The sequence below is a fragment of the Bufo bufo genome, chromosome 6 (genome assembly GCF_905171765.1).
Source record: "Bufo bufo chromosome 6, aBufBuf1.1, whole genome shotgun sequence".
Taxonomy (NCBI): domain Eukaryota; kingdom Metazoa; phylum Chordata; class Amphibia; order Anura; family Bufonidae; genus Bufo; species Bufo bufo.
The window spans coordinates 267,959,091-267,979,337 of record NC_053394.1 but is presented as its reverse complement, the minus strand read 5'-3'; the positions used below and the strand labels follow the sequence as shown (position 1 = coordinate 267,979,337).

The 20,247-nt window shown below is 45.1% G+C and overlaps 1 long non-coding RNA gene across 1 annotated transcript; it reads left to right on the top strand.

Annotated features, from left to right (window-relative positions):
* Positions 1-245: 245 nt before the first annotated feature.
* Positions 246-16,993, top strand: LOC121003223. The gene is made up of 3 exons (XR_005779443.1): positions 246-297; positions 16,604-16,710; positions 16,804-16,993. It is a non-coding gene; the product is annotated as an uncharacterized LOC121003223 (long non-coding RNA).
* Positions 16,994-20,247: the final 3,254 nt, after the last annotated feature.

Below are 20,247 nucleotides of genomic sequence, written 5' to 3'. Positions count from 1 at the left end.
GGACCTATAAAGGGAAACTTACTTACCTGCTTCCTGGCGGTGGCTACCCACTCCTGCGATGCTCCACTGGGCTCCCTCACTGAAAACATCCAGTTTGATGTCACCTGTAACCAAATACTGGCTGCGACGGTGACCAGATCCCCTTGCCTCATGTGACCATTTGTCTCGATATAAGGGGAGCCAGTCGCCGCCACGACCAATGATTGGCTGCAGGCGGCGTCACTGATCAGCGAGGGAGTGCAGCGGAGCATTGCAGGCCAGGAGAAGAAGGAGCAGGGAGGCAGCCCTGGGAAGTACGTAAGTTGCTTCTCTTTATAAATCCGGCCAAGTGGGGGGTTGGCCAATTCTCCCCTTCATTATTGCACAACCCCTTTAAGCTTAATAGGGTGCACGTTGGCCCAACTTTAGGTTGCTGAAGTAGGGTCATGAATAGAGATGAGCGAATTAAAAATAAAATAGATTCGCTGGTTAGCCAAATTTTTTTGGGAAAAAATTGGTTTGATCTGAATATATTTGCGGCAAATGTCATTAAAAAACTGCTATTTCCTGGCTGCAGATAGCCTTTATGGTGGTGTAGAACACTGTGCCTTTCAGTAACACGCATAGGGAGTCTGCTTTGGTAGTAAAACAATACTGTGAGTCCGTATGACATGCAGATGACAGGCGCCGCTCTTAGAATCACTGCACACTTCACTTATTTGGGCAGTCACGGGGTCAAAACTGACCAAACAACTCAAGTATAAACTCAGCCTTACAGGTCGATGTTAGCACCAAGAAGAAGCGCATTCCTTTTACACCATCGTCAGCTGATTCCACATAGATGTATACAGAACCTGTTCTATTAAACGCTTATACAAGTAGAGCCCCCTGACAGAGTGGAGAGGGTGTCAGCAGTAAGTTTGTGTTGACGTCACTGATTAATTTGCCATTCCTCTGATCTGTCAGAACAATAACCCCCAAAAAACGGATCCTGTCTGTTGAGCATCTGCCTTCACTCGGTCAGCATTTGGTCAGTAATCGATCAGTATTGCTAATGCCCCAAAAAACAAAGTGGATCCAAAACAGAGATAACACATGAATGGAAAATTTGCATGTCTTCTGTTTTTTGTACCCACTCCTGATTTTGGCTACCAAATCACAAGCCAATTCTGATGGGACCATACTGGCCTTATAGCTGCTACACAGACAGGATCCATTGTGCGTCTCATTTTTCCTTCCTTCTGAACGATTAGAAGGGTCAAATAAATGATGATGTCAGCCCGGCCGAAAGGCAAACTAGTGGCACAGGCATTAAGTGGGGAGGGTGGGAACAGCATGAGAAGTCCACAGAGTGAAGCAGCATGAGGAGACCACAGAGTTTCCCAATGACAGAGTGTGGAGGTGGTGACAGCATCAGGAGGCCACAGAGTGGCACAATGACAGAGTGTGGAGGTGGTGGCAGCATCAGGAGGCCACAGAGTGGCAGAATGACAGAGTGTGGAGTTGGCGGCAGCATGAGAAGACCACAGAACGCCCAATGACATAGTGTGGAGGTGGCAGCAGCATGAGGAGACCACAGGGTGGCAAGGTGACATAGTGGGCAGGTGGCAGCAGCATGAGGAGACCACAGAGTGGCAAGGTGACACAGTGTGGAGGTGGCAGCAGCTTGAGGAGGCCACAGAGTGGAAAGGTGACATAGTGTGGAGGTGGCAGCAGCATGAGGACACCACAGAGTGGCAAGGTGACATAGTGTGGAGATGGTAGCAGCATGAGGAGACCACAGATTGGCAAGGTGACACAGTGTGGAGGTGGCAGCAGCATCAGGAGGCCACAGAGTGGCAAGGTGACATAGTGTGGACTAGGTGGCAGCAGCATGAGGAGACCACAGAGTGGCAAGGTGACATAATGTGGAGGTGGGTAGCAATACCAGTACCCGCTGAAGATGGTGGGTGAAAGAAGGAGCACTTGGCATCAGGTGGGTGACAGCATCAGAATTGTAGCTGAGGCAGGTAGTCAGAAGAAACCGGTCTCTTTTGTCAAAGTGTTGGTGTGGCACCATGGATGGTCTAGTCTGATGCATCAGAAATTGGTGGGTGGAAATTGTGGCTGATCCACGCCTGATTCATCTTGACAAAGGTCAGTCTCTCTACACTTTGGGTGGACAGGAGAGTTCTTCTTGGGGTAACTATGGCTCCCGCCGCAATAAACAACTGCTCTGATGCCATACTACTGGCCGGGCAGGACAGCTTTTCCAGAGCAAACTCTGCCAGTTGTGGCTACAAATCCAGTTTCGCTGCCCAGTAGTCCAGCGGATCTTCAATGACGGCTGGCAGGGTATACTCCAAGTATGCCACCACATGTTGGTTCAGTTTCTGCTTTAAGTCTAGCTGCTGGTGAGTAGTTTCTTTACTATACAGGTGAAGAAAGCTGCTCATCAGCAACTGTAGACTCAGGCTGCTGCTGATGGAGTTGGTACTGCTCCTGACACCCCACCCCTCTCCAGCAGCCATGGCAGTGGAACGGGAGCGCAGAGGGCCCCCCCCGGTCAGACCTGCGAGAGGATGGACGATGGTGCAGATAGGCAGCGGCCAACTGACTACATAAGATGTCTCTATAGTAGTTCAGTTTGTCCTCCCTCTCAGCGGGTGTAAAAAAGGCCATTTTGAACCGGTAGCAAGGGTCCAACAAGGTGGAGAGCCAGAAGTCATCCCTCTGCCGAATGGTGACAATTTGTCATTACGCAAGCAACTGAGCATGCAGTGGGCCATTTGCGCAAGTGACTCTGAGGGACTCCCTGCCTCCATCTCCACTGCATACTGCCACGGTGTGTCTGGGTCCTCTACCTCATCTTCCTCATCGCCCTGTAGCTCCTCTGGCTGCTCCTATTCCTCCTGCTCCTCCTATCCTGTCATCTGTGTAGAAAAACCACCCATTTCGCTACACATTGCTTGTGCTGAAATGTCCTCCTCCTCCTGCTCCAGTTTAGCCCCCTCAGGGATCATCCGGCCGTGAGATCTAGGCGCCACGTCTTCAGTCCCCTGACCAGCCAGATTTACCAGCATCTGTTCCAGGACATGAAGCAGTGGAATGACAGTTCATCCCGTAGTCCTGGCGACTGACAAATAACGTGGCCTCCTCAAAGGGCCTGAGCAAACGGCAGGTGTCACGCATGAGCTGCCACTGGCTGACATCGAAGTTACACAGGGGAGTACTCCTACCTGGAAATCGTTCTTGGCCTTTCTCTGTTTGTACAGTCGGTCCAACATATGGAGAATGGAATTCCAACGGGTGGAAACATCACATATCAGCCTATGTTGGGCGATGCCGTTCTGCCGCTGCAGCTCAAGGAGGGTGTGGTTTGCGGTGTACAAGTGTCTGAAGTGCATGCAAAGTTTCCTGGCCATTTTTGCAGATGGGTCGAACACTTCAGGAACCGCTTGACAACCAGATTGAACATGTGTGCCATGCAGGGCGCATGGCTCAGCCCTCCTCGACGCAGCACAGACACAATGTTCTTCCCGTTGTCGGTGACCATGGTTCCAATTTTCAGTTGTCGCGGAGAAAGCCAGGATTCGATTTCTTGCTGAAGGATATGGAGCAGTTCCTCCCCTGTGTGACTCCATTCACCCAGGCAAACGAGGTGCAGAACAGCGTGACTCCGCCGTGGCCTGCACATGTGGTATGCTGGAGGGGCACTGTGAATTGTCCCTGCAGTGGAGGCTGAGGACATGGTGGAGGATGAGGAGGCGGACATTGTTGTTGGACCAACAGTGTATCAACGTGGAGGCGGAAGTGGCATCACCTGGCCAAGTTGCTGGTGTGGCTGTGCAGGAACCACATTCACCCAGTGGGCCGTAAAGGACATGTATTGTCCCTGATCGCAGTTACAGCTCCACACTTCGGCGCTGCCGTGCACTTTGGCAGACACCGACAGGCTCAAGGACTGGCCCACCTTCTGTTCTACATGTGTGTGGGCTGGTACTGCCTTTTTGGCAAAGGAATGACGGCTTGGGACTCTCCAACTCGGTTCGGCACAAGCCATCAGTTCTCTGAAAGGTGCAGAGTCCACCACTTGGAAAGGGAGGGACTGCAGCACCAGCAACTTGGACAGGAGCACATTCAGCTTCTGCGCCGTTGGATGAGTGCACGAATACTATTGTCTCTTTGCAATCGCTTCGGTGATTGATTGCTGACGGAATGAGTGACGAGGAGTAGGAAGAGGAAGAGGAGGAGCAGGAGCATCAGGAACAGCAGATGATGGGAAGGACAGACAGCTCCCTTTGGCTGAGGTGGTGGAGCCTAGATTGCCTGAAATCGGGTGCGTGCCACTGGGTGATGCAGCAGTTTATGCGGCAGGTTGGACCACCACATCTGAGCCACGGTTCTCCCAGGCCACTTCATGGCGACGCTGCATATGTTGATGCAGGGCCGTAGTGCCAACATTGGCACCCTGGCCACGCTTCACCTTCTGCCCACAGATTCTACATATGGCCACATTTACCTCCTCTTGCGGCCTAACAAAAAACTGCCACACCGCCGAGTAGGTGATTTTACCCCCAACACTACACATTGACTGACTGCTACCACCACTGCCTCTGTGAACCCCTGCACTACTACTTCCCGGGTAGGTAGGCTCCCGCGAAGCGGATGGTCTACCCCGGGCAAGTTTGGCAACTGACCTCCCACTGCTGCCACCCTGCTGACTCCCGGCCACGCTAGCGACTTGCTTGCTCCGCTGCTGCCTCATGGGCAAGCTGCCACTCTCTTCTCCCGAGGATGATGAAGTCCCTTCTTTACCCGGCTCCCAAGTGCGATCAGCTACATCATTATCACCGAGTATTGTCTGCACGTCACTGATGTCCTCCTCAACTGTCTCTGGGTCAGGAGCCTGCCCGCTCGCAACATCAGCTCCCATGCCACTCTCCTCATCGCTACTTGCCCGCCTAGCGGAGGATGCGGTGGATATCTCCTTCAGATCTTGGCTGGGCAGTAGTAGCTCGTCCTTGCTGAAAAGTGGAGCCGAGCCTACGGCATATAATACTTCTCGCCGTGAGGGAACTGAAAATGACAGAGGAAGGTTCAGGAAAGGTGGGGGCACAGGGCCTGCTCCCGGGCCATGCCAACTAAGCATCGTGTCAGAGGAACCCACCGACTCTCGGCTGGGGGTGTCTGATGTCACTTGGGACGAAGTGGATGACCGAGTCAACCATTCAAGAACTGCTGGGTTTCTGGTCAAGACACAACCGCTAGATGACACCGGGAGCTCATGCCTCTCGCTACGACCCCTGATGCCACGCCCCCTTACTCTTCCGCAACACCTGCCTGCGCCAGAAACATTTAGGCCTCTGCCAATCCCCTGTGCAGGGCCTGGCACTTCGCTGTCTGACATACAATTAGATCAAATAAATAAATAAAAAGGAAATGTAAACACCCCAAAAAACTTTGTAATGTTCTCACTTCAGCACACAATGGCTAATAAGCCTTTTTTTTTACCACTAGTACACGCCAAAAAGGGCTGTAATTTTCTCACTTTACCACACAACGGCAAATACTTTTTTGTGCCAGTAATACACACCAAAAAGGGCTTTAGAACATATAACTGCACCACTGAGTGGCAAATATATACACTCACCTAAAGAATTATTAGGAACACCATACTAATACAGTGTTGGACCCCCTTTTGCCTTCAGAACTGCCTTAATTCTACGTGGCATTGATTCAACAAGGTGCTGATAGCATTCTTTAGAAATGTTGGCCCATATTGATTTTGATAGCCCATATTGATAGGATAGCATCTTGCAGTTAATGAAGATTTGAGGGATGCACATACAGGGCACGAAGCTCCCGTTCCACCACATCCCAAAGATGCTCTATTGGGTTGAGATCTGGTGACTGTGGGGGCCATTTTAGTACAGTGAACTCATTGTCATGTTCAAGAAACCAATTTGAAATGATTCGAGCTTTGTGACATGGTGCATTATCCTGCTGGAAGTAGCCATCCTAGGATGGATACATGTTCTCATTCTGTTTACGCCAAATTCGGACTCTACCATTTGAATGTCTCAACAGAAATCGAGACTCATCAGACCAGGCAACATTTTTCCAGTCTTCAACAGTCCAATTTTGGTGAGCTTGTGCAAATTGTAGCCTCTTTTTCATATTTGTAGTGGAGATGAGTGGTACCCGGTGGGGTCTTCTGCTGTTGTAGCCCATCCGCCTCAAGGTTGTGCGTGTTGTGTCTTCACAAATGCTTTGCTGCATACCTCGGTTGTAACGAGTGGTTATTTCAGTCAACGTTGCTCTTCTATCAGCTTGAATCAGTCGGCCCATTCTCCTCTGACCTCTAGCATCCACAAGGCATTTTTGCCCACAGGACTGCCGCATACTGGATGTTTTTCCCTTTTCACACCATTCTTTGTAAACCCTAGAAATGGTTGTGCGTGAAAATCCCAGTAACTGAGCAGATTGTGAAATACTCAGACCGGCACGTCTGGCACCAACAACCATGCCACGCTCAAAATTGCTTAAATCACCTTTCTTTCCCATTCTGACATTCAGTTTGGAGTTCAGGAGATTGTCTTGACCAGGACCACACCCCTAAATGCATTGAAGCAACTGCCATGTGATTGGTTGACTAGATAATTGCATTAATGAGAAATAGAACAGGTGTTCCTAATAATTCTTTAGGTGACTGTATATATTTTTTCGCTAATATACGTCACAAAAGGCTTTACAACAGATAACTGCACCGCTGAGCGGCAAATATATTTTTTCTTTTTCCGCTAATACACGTCACAAAAGGCTTTACAACAGATAACTGCACTGCTGGGCAGCAAATATACTTTTTATTTTTCCACTAATACATGTCACAAAAGGCTTTACAACACATAACAGAACCGCTGAGCGGCAAATATATTTTTTCTTTTTCCGCTAATACACGTCACAAAAGGCTTTACAACAGATAACTGCACCGCTGAGCGGCAAATATATTTTTTCTTTTTCCGCTAATACACGTCACAAAAGGCTTTACAACAGATAACTGCACCGCTGGGCAGCAAATATACTTTTTATTTTTCCACTAATACATGTCACAAAAGGCTTTACAACACATAACAGAACCGCTGAGCGGCAAATATATTTTTTCTTTTTCCGCTAATACACGTCACAAAAGGCTTTACAACAGATAACTGGATCGCTGAGCGGCAAATATATTTTTTCTTTCTCTGCTAATACACGTCACAAAAGGCTTTACAACAGATAACTGCACCACTGAGCGGCAAATATATATTTTCTTATTCCGCTAATACACGTCACAAAAGGCTTTACAACAGATAACTGCACCGCTGAACGGCAAATATATTTTTTCTTTTTCCGCTAATACATGTCACAAAAGACTTTAGAACAGATAACTGCACCGCTGAACGGCAAATATATTTTACTTTTGCCACTAATACATGCCAAAAAGTGCTGTAATTTTAGCACTTAACCACACAGTGGCTAATAAGCCCTTTTTTCCCACTAATACAAGCCCAAAAAAATGCTTTAGAACATATAACTGCACCGCACAATGGTAAATAAGACATAAAGAAATATTTCCTTGTAATAAACCCTATTAATGGCTGTATCAAACACTTGAACCCTAATAAGAACGGTTTGCTGGAATTACAGAGATGTATAATGGCAATTTGGATCCCCAGTCAGTGCAGCAAGGTGTAATGGGAATGTTCCTATTAGGCCTCATGCACACGACCGTTGTGTGCATCCGTGTCCGTGGTTCCGTTTTCCGTTTTTTTTCACTGACCCATTGACTTTCAATGGGTCCGTGGAAAAATCGGAAAATGCACCGTTTGGCAGCCGCATCCGTGATCTGTGTTTCCTGGCCGTGAAAAAAATATGACCTGTCCTATTTTTTTCACGGTCAACGGTTCGCGGACCCATTCAAGTCAATGGGTCTGTGAAAAATCACGGATGCACACAAGATTGTCATCCGCGTCCGTGATCCGTGTCCGTGATCCGCGATCCGCGTCCGTTTTTTCCTATCATTTCAATGGCAAACTTGACTTAGATTTTTTTTTCATTTTTAATGTCCGTGGATCCTCCAAAAATCAAGGAAGACCCACGGAAGAAAAAACGGACACGGATCACGGAACAACGGAAACCGTTTTTGCGGACCGCAAAAAAAACCGTCCGTGTGCATGAGGCCTTACCCAGTCAGTAACCTCCACTACTGAACTCTGTTCAACATAATTGCTGCGGAATGATTCCTCCCTATCCCTTTCCCTACACCTTGAATAATCTTTTCCTGCACTTGTAAATCGTTTTTTTTAGCACAAATAAGTTTTTTCTAACACTGTCCCTAGCGCCTGCAGACGTCTCTCCCTTTACTAAGTACACTGGTGAATGGCAGAATCTAAGATGGCTATTTATAGGGCTGTGACATCACAGGGCTGGCTGGCTGCTGCTTGACTGCATGCATGGCATTATGGGTGATCCCGCCTTCCCAGAGTTCCCTTCTCCATGTCCTCACACGTGCAGCAACCATTTTAGGAAAAAACGCGATACGTTACCACAAAGCGCAAGGAATTTCGGCTCAGTGCGAATCAAATTTTTCCTGAAATTCGGATCGAATTCCACTTCATCAGCTTCGATTCGCTCATCTCTAGTCATGTAGCTGGTTTGGATTCAGACTACGAGTTGACATGACAGCTGGAATTTAAGTGTTGGATATATCATGCTGGTGGTAAACATGGGTAATCCCTTTCACAAAAGGAAAGTATACCATTTTGAAGTGTCTGTGGGAATTTTGGGCTGTTTGTTCTGAAAAGCATTTGTGAGATTGGGCAATGCTGTTAGGTGAGAAAGTCTCATTTGCAGTCAGCATTCTGATTCATCCCAAATATGTTTGATGCATTTGAGGTCAGAGTTCTGTGCGGGCTACTCAAGTTCTTCCACACAAAGCTTCTGAATCCATGTCTTTATAGATGTCTCAGTGGCACAGTCATACTGGAACAGAAAAAGGCCCTTCCCCAAACTGTTCCCACAAAGTTTGAGGCATACAATTGTGTAAAATGTAATGTACCTTTTGTTAGAAAAAAGGAACCTAACCCAACCCTGAAAATAGCTTCATACTATTATTCCTCCTTCACCAGATCTTATAGTGGTCACTATGCATTTCATTAGGCTTCATTCTCAGGGTATCAGCCAAACCTACAGTATATTCCTCCATCTTACTGCCAGTGCCAGATAGCAAAACGTGACTCATCACTTCAGAGTTGCATCTTAAATTAATAAAGTGCATCTCACCCCAGCTCACAGGAGATCAGAGGTGTGCTGTCAATAGAGACAAACCACGCAATTGGGTCGCGGCCAGGGAACTTTAAAGAGTCCCTGCACTTTTCTAAAGAGTCATGGTTCAGCCATTCCCCATTTTGGAGGCTGCTCTAAGGGCTATATTACTTTAAAAGATCAGGCAGACGATTGTGAGGGAAGAGTTCCTTCCCGGCAATCACCTGCTTGCTAGCAGAGGAGACCACTATTATTACATGTAGCGATCTCCTCCAAATTATGGGGAGGAGCTATCATTATACCATCACTCGTCCCCATACTGACTATTTGTTTGCCCTCAGCAGATTGTTATTAGACAGCACGATCTGCCCCCGCAAGTGATGATTTTTAAGCATGCTTAAAAATCTGGATTGCTCAATTAATAAGCGTGTGCTCTTTTCTAAGGAGTTAGGCCATTCAAGATCTGCTGTATAAGAAACTGAAACCTTACTAACTATTGTCATAACATACATAATAGTATATATATATATATATATATATATATATATATACACAGTCAGGTCCATAAATATTGGGACATCGACACAATTCTAAAAATTCTAACATTTTTGGCTCTATACACCACCACAATAGATTTAATGAAACAAACAACATGTGCTTTAACTGCAGACCGTCAGCTTTAATTTGAGGGTATTTACATCCAAATCAGGTGAACGGTGTAGGAATTACAACAGTTTGCATATGTGCCTCCCACTTGTTAAGGGACCAAAAGTAATGGGACAGAATAATAATCATAAATCAAACTTTCACTTTTTAATACTTGGTTGCAAATCCTTTGCAGTCAATTACAGCCTGAAGTCTGGAACGCATAGACATCACCAGACGCTGGGTTTCATCCCTGGTGATGCTCTGCCAGGCCTCTACTGCAACTGTCTTCTGTTCCTGCTTGTTCTTGGGGCATTTTCCCTTCAGTTTTGTCTTCAGCAAGTGAAATGCATGCTCAATCGGATTCAGGTCAGGTGATTGACTTGGCTATTGCATAACATTCCACTTCTTTCCCTTAAAAAAAACTCTTTGGTTGCTTTTGCAGTATGCTTTGGGTCATTGTCCATCTGCACTGTGAAGCGCCGTCCAATGAGTCCTGAAGCATTTGGCTGAATATGAGCAGATAATATTGCCCAAAACACTTCAGAATTCATCCTGCTGCTTTTTTCAGCAGTCACATCATCAATAAATACAAGAGAACCAGTTCCATTGGCAGCCATACATGCCCACGCCATGACACTACCACCACCACGCTTCACTGATGAGGTGGTATGCTTAGGATCATGAGCAGTTCCTTTCCTTCTCCATACTCTTCTCATCACTCTGGTACAAGTTGATCTTGGTCTCATCTGTCCATAGGATGTTGTTCCAGAACTGTGAAGGTTTTTTTAGATGTTGTTTGGCAAACTCTAATCTGGCCTTCCTGTTTTTGAGGCTCACCAATGGTTTACATCTTGTGGTGAACCCTCTGTATTCACTCTGGTGAAGTCTTCTCTTGATTGTTGACTTTGACACACATACACCTACCCCTTGGAGAGTATTCTTGATCTGGCCAACTGTTGTGAAGGGTGTTTTCTTCACCAGGACAAGAATTCTTCGGTCATCCACCACAGTTGTTTTCCGTGGTCTTCCGGGTCTTTTGGTGTTGCTGAGATCACCGGTGCGTTCCTTCTTTTTAAGAATGTTCCAAACAGTTGTTTTGGCCACGCCTAATGTTTTTTCTATCTCACTGATGGGTTTGTTGTGTTTTTTCAGCCTAATGATGGCTTGCTTCACTGATAGTGACAGCTCTTTGGATCTCATCTTGAGAGTTGACAGCAACAGATTCCAAATGCAAATAGCACACTTGAAATTAACTCTGGACCTTTTATCTGCTCATTGTAATTGGGATAATGAGGGAATAACACACACCTAGCTATGGAACAGCTGAGAAGCCAATTGTCCCATTACTTTTGGTCCCTTAACAAGTGGGAGGCACATATGCAAACTGTTGTAATTCCTACACCGTTCACCTGATTTGATGTAAATCCCCTCAAATTAAAGCTGACAGTCTGCAGTTAAAGCACATGTTGTTTGTTTCATTTCAAATCCAATGTGGTGGTGTATAGAGCCAAAAATGTTACAATTGTGTTGATGTCCCAATATTTATGGACCTGACTGTATATATAATAAAATTACAGTATATATTTAGATACTGTATTTTCACCCTATAAGATGCACATGCCCATAAAACGCACCTAGGTATTAGAGAAAATATTTTTCATCAGACCTCAGCTTAGAGCCCCAATGTTATTAAGACCCCCAATTAGACCTCAGATTAGACCCCCATGTTAATAAGATCCCCAATTAGACTTCAAATCAGACCCCCATGTTAATAATATCCCCAATCAGACCTCAGATCAGACCCCGATTCAGACAAAAACAATAAATCAACTTACCTCTCCTGCTCTGGACGCCGCTGCCGCTTTGGGGATCCAGCTCTTGCTCCTCCAACTCTTTCTGTTGCATGCTGTACTGTGTCCCGACGCCGCACAGTGTGAGGTCACACGCACTGATGTCCTTCGCCGAGGACAAGGAGGCATCGAGTACAGCGCGCTCATTAGCATTCGCCCTATAAGATGCACTGACATTTCCCTCCCACTTTGGGGGATAAAAAGTGTGTCTTATTATACAGTATAATATTTATACACACACACATTATCCCAGTAGATTATGGGAAAAATACTACTGACACATTTAGGCCTCATGCACACGACCGTTGTGTGCATCCGCGGCCGTTGTTCCGTTTTCCGTTTTTTTTGCGGACCCATTGACTTTCAATGGGTCCGTGGAAAAATCGGAAAATGCACCGTTTGGCTTCCGCGTCCGTGATCCGTTTTTCCAGTCCGTGAAAAAAATATGACCTGTCCTATTTTTTTCACGGACAACGGTTCACGGACCCATTCAAGTCAATGGGTCTGTGAAAAATCATGGATGCACACAAGATAGTCATCCGCGTCCGTGATCCATGTCCGTGATCCGTGTCCGTTTTTCCTATAATTTTCAATGCAAACTTGACTTAGTTTTTTTTTTCACTTTTCATGTCCGTGGATCCTCCAAAAATCAAGGAAGACCCACGGAAGAAAAAAACGGACACGGATCACGGAACAACGGAAATCGTTTTTGCAGACCGCAAAAAAAAAACGTCCGTGTGCATGAGGCCTTAGTCAGACAAAATCCTCCCATTTACCATAGTTAAAGAGCATCTGTCAGCCCGATCAACCCTATTAAACCAAGTATAAAACCTGGTAGGGTTGATCACGATAAAAATATTATCCTTATCATGACTGTCCATGGCCCCATTACTAAGAAAACAAACGAGTGCTCCAAGGGCTCTGGCCAGCCCCTCTGCGCTCCATTTATGTCATTTACATAAAAATATAAAAAACATTTTTCTCAGTATTGGGGCCACAAAGAGTTTTTATCAGCACGATCAACCCTACAAGGCTGTATGCCTGGTTTAATAGGGTTGATCATGCTGACAGATGATCTTTATGCCTGTGACTTAACTGCTAAGGTTTCTGTCTCTCATACAGCAGGTCCAGGCAGTAGATGCTCTGGAAAAAAACAGGAATACAATTTTTTAAGTATACATAGGTGTTCTCAAACACTACTAGGGCACATTCACTTCTGCACTAGATATTTTCATTGTTCTGCTCCATTAGAGGACAACAAAAATAACGGAAGTGCTGGATCCAGTACATAAGTGACATGAATAGAGTCAAACACTCCCCATTGACAATAATTAGGTCAGTTTGGGTACCTGTTTTTTTTTGTCTGCTTTTGTCAACTTTTATTTTTGGGGGGGGGGGGGGGGGGGGGAATCTGCAATGAGTGTCCTAAATGGAGCCTCCAACACAGATGTGAACATGCCCTTAGAATGCTGAAAGTCCATCCCTAGCTATATGTGGGAGAGGCCAATTCTGAACTTTGCTATGGGCCTCATGATTTTTCTGTGTACGCCAATGCTCTTGCAGGAAAGCATGTGGTAGATTCATAAAATCTTTTCAAATAATATGAATGAGGTTGTAAAACCTGATTCTTTTGCATCGTACTATATCTTTTTATGGGTTTTTGGTGTCAATATGTGCATATGTCAACATGGAATATATATATATGTATATGTGTATATATACAGTATATGTGTATATATATAAGTAAATCTAATTAGGTTTTTATATTACGTAACAAAAATGGTGCTCATGTGTATATATGCACTTCGAAGCAGGTAGAGGGTACCTAAAATAATAATAAATAAAAATACTGCTTTTATTTAACATTTATTTCACTGTACAGGTGAATTTAGAAATGTTCTAATATCAGAGAAAAATGCCTATTCTCTCTCTGCCAGCAACCTCCTCCTCCCCTCTCCATAGACTTCTATGGACAGCATGTAACCTGATCCTTCAGTGAGTTGACCGTCTGTCTCATCTCTCAACGTTAGCTTGTGGGGAGGGGGGGGGGGGGGGTGTCTGATAAGATATATTACAACGTTTCTTACATTCACATGTACTGATAATTTATGCAAAATTTGTTGAAAGAAGAATAAATGATCACTAATAATGTCGTTCATCAAATCCACACCAAAAAACACAGATTTTGGTGCAGATACAGTGCAGAAACGCACATAAATCTGCACTGAAATTTGTGCTGATCTTATGTGCCTTCACTTGCACTTGTGTGGCCTAAAGGGGATGTCCAGTTTGCTCCTGAAACCCCTGGGATCAGCCTAAAATAATAACAGGTAAGTACTTACCTGATAGATCCCATGCTACTGCTCCAGTTCTTCTGACCAGGCTTTATTTACCTGGATGCAAGGGTGGTGTCATGTCGGCAACATACGACCACTGCAGCCAATCAAGTGAATTGCTATGGCCAGTAATTGGCTGCAGCAGATATACTTTGTTGACGTGATGTCACTGCTGCTCTGGGGATAAGAACCAGAGTGGCAGTGCTTTATCTGTCAGGTATGTACTTACCTGTTCTTTATTTGACACGGATCCTGGGTGTTGTCTAGTTTCCTCCTTAAACTGGACAGCCCCTTTAAAGGGGTTCTCCGGGCTTTTAGTATTGATGACCTATCCTTAGGATAGGCAATAAATAATTAGGAACAGCACATCAGTACCTCATTTTGGATTTTCAGAGTTGCAACAGCCAATCAAAGACTCCTGATCCATAGGAGTCAATACGATAAAGTCCACAAAAAAAGTGATGGCAGCATCTCCAATCCAACAGGCTTTATTCACACGTGGTGCATAGAACAGTACAAAATGTCCACAAACAGCAACGTTTCGGCTACATAGTAGCCTTTTTCAAGCTATTCTTGAAATGTCAGAAAGGAGTATATAAAGCACACTTAGACCCACCTCCCATATCAATCTACCAATAACATGATATATTGCAACATATTATCACCTGTGTTAATTAAAACCACCAATGGGCATTATACCTATCATAGACGTCATCACCTTTCACCAGTTATATACCCATTACCTCGGTAAGGATGGCTGCAGCTGGGCACCCCACCATGTGAGCTCCCATGTCATCCTGGCTCCGAAAGAGCTACAAGCGTCCAGCCTCCGAAATAGGTCACGTGATCGCACATGACCTATAGCCCCGATCACTTGACGAACTCACATCGGAGGCGTCATTGTTACCATACCGACCCACCTACTTATATATTATATATCTCCGAATCCATTGGAGTCTAAAACTTAGAGTTTAGTGGATCTTCCGGCTTGCTAGGAGACTATATAGTTTCTAAGGGATGTGTCACCACATCACTGACAGAAATTTCTTTATGTTCACTGATTTGTATCTCGCTTGAAGGGGGAACCAGGTGCACTCCAGCCTTCATCTATAAAACACAGATAAAAAACTGGAGTGGCTGGAGTGTACATGGTTCCACCATCAACCAGGTCTACTCCAGGTGTTTATTGAAAGACATTATGTTACCGGAATTCTTTTATTTTTTGAGTTTTGATGTGGTCTCACTTTACACATCTATTGAACTTGATCAGGGCTTGAGAGCGGTCAATATGGCGCGGTCCAGGGCAGGGACCTCTCCGACTGGTACACGGTTTGTCCTCCAGCTCCTCAAGGTAGTCCTCAGGAGGAATTACTTCCTCTTTGGAGACACCTACTACCAACAGAAGCGGAGGACAGCGATGGGGTCTAATTATGGCCCCCACTTACGCTAACATCTTTATGGCCGAGGTGGAGGATAGGCCAGTGTACCAGTCATCATTTATGGAGAGGATCCTGTGCTGGTGGCGCTACATCAATGACATCTTTTTGATCTGGTGTGGTATGCTTGAGGAATTAGAAATGTTTCACTATCATTTGAACACAAGGGTTTTGGGCCTCGAATTCACTAAGGTAGTGTCACGAGAACAATTGCAATTCTTCGATGTCATGGTTTACATGGAGGATGGCGGTATTAGAACTGATTTGTATCAAAAGCCCACAGATAGAAACAACCTACTTAGATATGATAGTTGCCATCCACAGCGAATGATAGAATCACTCCCATGGAGTCAACTACTTAGAGTAAGGAGGATAGTATCCGATGAACACCGCTTTACCGTGAGAGTGGGGGAAATGTGTGGGAAGTTCAGAAACAGGGGTTACCAACATAGATTGTTACAGAGATCTCGAGAGAGTGGTGAATACAATGAGGGAAACTATTCCACAAGGGACCCCTAAAGCTAGGGACACACGTAGGATTCCATTTGTGTCTACATATGGTAATCACAGCAGCCAAATAGCACGGATTCTGAAAAAAGAATGGCATATTCTACAGAAAGGTGTACCCTCAGTGGTTGATTTTCAAATTCAACCGTTGATGGCGTAAAAAAAAAGACAACTTACGAGATCGATTGGTTAAGTCCGATGTGGGTAGTGTACAGGTGGAGAGACAACGCTATCTAGCTCCGCGTAAATCAGGTAACTTCCCGTGTTTGGGTTGCTGCAATTGTGGCAACATAATCAAAGGAGGTACCTTTGGGCATCCATATACTGGACAGGTATTCAAGATTAATGGTTATTACACTTGCAGATCAAGGGAAGTGATTTACATGATTCAGTGCCCTTGTAGCCTCATTTATGTGGGTGAGACCACAATGGAGATCAGGGAGAGGCTAAATAAACATAAAAGCACCATCAGGAAAAAGATGTTGGACAAACCGGTGGCAAAACATTTTGTGGAATATGCACACTCATCAACTCAGATTTAGTGTGATTGATTCTGTTGGAGTATTGAGGAGAGGTGGTGATAGAGAAGCTAAACTTAGGAAGAAAGATTTAAAGTGGATCTTTGCCTTGAAAGCTCTACAACCATATGGATTAAATATAGAATTCAATGTGAGTGGTATTTTATATATGTAATAGGGGTCAGATTTTTTAAGGGGTTTTTATTGTTTTTATTCTAATATGTTTTTTATCTGTGTTTTATAGATGAAGGCTGGAGTGCACCTGGTTCCTCCATCAAGCGAGATATAAATCAGCGAACATAAAGAAATTTCTGTCAGACACATCCCTTAGAAACTATATAGTCTCCTAGCAAGTGGGAAGATTCACTAAACTCTAATTTTTAGACTCCTATGGATTCGGAGATATAGAATATATGAGTAGGTGGGTCAGTATGGTAACAGTAACGTTGTGAGTGAGTAGGTCAAGTGATCGGGGCTATAGGTCATGTGGGTCAGATTGAAGCACATGACTTAGCTGTTATGGCCCTGCAGGTCATGTGGTTCAGCTGAGCACATGATGTAGTTGGTATGATACTGCGGGTCACATGGGCCGAAGCAATGCAATCACGTGATCTATTTCGGAGGCTGGATGCTTGTAGCTCTTTTGGAGCGTGCGCATTATAATCAGGGGAATGCCAGGATGACAGCCATCCTTACAGAGGAAATGGATATATAACTGATTGATGAAAGGTGATGACGTCTATGATAGGTATAATGCCCATTGGTGGTTTTAATTAACACCGGTGATAATATGTTGCAATATATCATGTTATTGGTAGATTGATATGGGAGGTGGGTCTAAGTGTGCTTTATATACTCCTGTCTGACACTTCAAGAATAGCTTGAAAAAGGCTACTATGTAGCCGAAACGTTGCTGTCTGTGGACATTTTGTACTGTTCTATGCACCATGTGTGAATAAAGCCTGTTGGATTGGAGATGCTGCCATCGCTTTTTTTGTGGACACTATCCTTAGGATAGGTCATCAATATCAGATTGGCGGGGGTCCGACACCTGGCACCCCCTCTGATCAGCTTTGCCATGTACAGAGCAGCAGCAGGAAGAGAGATTGGAGACGGTACATGCACACAGCACACTTCGTCTCCTCATACAGCTGATTGGAGGGGGTGCCAGGTCTCGGACCCCCGCCGATCTGATCTTGATGACTTAGGCTACATTCACAGGAATATATTTTGTTTCCGTGTCTATTCTGTTTTTTTGAGGATTGGATGAGGACCCATTCATTTCAATGTCTGTTCAGCAGCTCTGCAAAAAATATAGAGCATACCCTATTCTTGTCCATTTTGCAGACAAGGATAGGCATTGTAACAATGGATCCACCAAAAAACGGATGTAACACAGATAACACACAGAAGTCATCCGTATTTTTTGCGGATCTGCATTTTGTTGACGGCAAAATACATATGGCCATGTGAATGTAGCCTTATCCCGAGGATGGGTCATCAATATTAAAATCCCGGAGAACCCCTTTAAGTTGATGTGAAGAAGAGGTGCCCCTGTATGTGGGAATAGCTCCAGGAACACTGATAACATGTTTGTACAAAATAGGTAATAAAGTCTGTATCTCATTTATAGGCGATAGAAGGATTATGATGGAAGAACAGACTCCCTTTTAAATCTTTCGATAGTGTGAAGAGTGAATAATTGGCGTCATCCTGCATCCCTAAACCATGAAGATATTGCCAGTTTAAATGAAAAACAGGTGTTGGAATCACTGGCTCAGTAATTTTCATGGTACCACCTGTGCAAAAGCAGGACTATCCCCAGTACCAGCGCACATTCAGCCCTTTAGGATGGCCCCTGGTAAAACTCCGTTAACTTTTTTAATTGGCAATAATAGTTCACACGTCTGTTAATTAAATACATGTTTTACATTTCTGAAAGTGAGAAGGAACACAACTGTAGATCCCGCACCCACAAGCCTTCACTTTCTGTCTCTCTGTCTGTAATAAAGCAGTCGGTATAGCAGAATGAATATTGCTTGTTAGGGTGCATTTACACAACCGTATGTATTTTGCGGTCCTCAAAATACACGTGTGAATGTACCATTAGCATCTATAAAATGTTTCATGCATCTAACCCCTTCCTGCAATTTGTAGAAGTAATGCAGTTGCCATGAACTGCCGTCACAGTATGTTGCATAGATGGTGCAGGTACAGGAGCTGTACAAATCATCCAATGTAGTCCAGCACCAGGGAGAAACCTTGCTACTTTTATGAATCCATATTTAAAACCTTCCACACATGAACATTAGCTGCACAGTACAAATGCTTCTACATTTCAGACACACAGTGGGGACGGGGGAAGGAGTCATTTATCAAAACTGCCTGGTAAGGAAAGCTGTCTTAGTTTTCCCGTAGCAACCAATCAGAGTGATCATTTCATTTTCTAAAGGAGCTCTCAACAATAACAGCTGGAATCTGATTGGTTGCTATGGGAAAATTTAGCCAGCTTTCCTTACGGCTAGTTTTGATAAATGTCCCCCAATGTGTCTTTAATCATGTCATGACCATACTTGCTATGACTAAGGACACAGTGTATGTCCAAAATGCGTAAGCATTTGTGCTGTGCAACTAATGTCTCTGTGTGGAAGATTTTAAATATGGATAAGTTGTAAGGCTGTTACCAGCCTGCATTTGTGGGAGGGGCGTCTGACTATTTAGTCACCTCCCCTCCGTTCAGCCGGGCGCCCGAGTCTCACGCATCCCGTGGTATCGCGCTCCTTCCTCTCTGCTTCGTGACCTTCTTCCGGTTCCAGCATACAGGCACCGCCGGCGTCCGAATCATCCTCTCCATCGCCCTCCTCTCCAGGTAATCGAGGTGCGGTTCACGTCGCACCAGCTGACCCTCGCGTCGGGGCTCGCGCCCCCTGGTGGTATTGGTTAAGTGCCGCTCTCCTCCTGCCTAGTTCCGATTCCGGCTGCGCGCCGGCACCCGGCGTCCTGGGTCACTATCTTGCCGGTCACGTGCCGCGCTTCTGGGGGTACCAAGTTGTTTTGTCTTGGGCTGTCAGTTTGTTCCTCTGTTCACCACCCATGCACTCTCCTAAGCACAAGTAATTCGTTTTTTTTTTTCAGGCTATGTGATGCAGGCAGCGTTTTCATTTTGGGGGGGTGGGAAGACGCAGTTTTCAACCATATGCCCTCTATTAGGCAGGGCACAAAAAAAAAAAAAAAAAAAAAGAGGGGGAATTTTTTATTTATTTATTTATTTATTTATTTATTTTTTTCATAAAATGCCATTTATCAGGGGGGAACGCTTCCCTACAGTCAGTCCATCCTCGTCGCTGCCTCTGCATCACATTGCCAGAAAATTGCGCCGTGAAGTTGGTGGTACATTACTGTCCGATTCTACGGTTCTGCTACGTCACGTTGCTTCCGTCCCTAGATCCTTCCACTTTTGGTTGTCAGTGTTCCTGGATCACCCAGGTTGTCAATGTTCCTGGATCGCCCAGGTTGTCAATGTTCCTGGATCGCCCAGGTTGTCAATGTTCCTGGTTCGCCCAGGTTTTCGTCTGCATTTTCTTAGGTTTTTACATCTATGTCGATTGTTCCTTCCTTTAGATTGGGCAGTTGTTATTTTTCCTTCCTCTCCTTCGTTTCATCTAGGAATCTCGAGGCAATTCCAGGT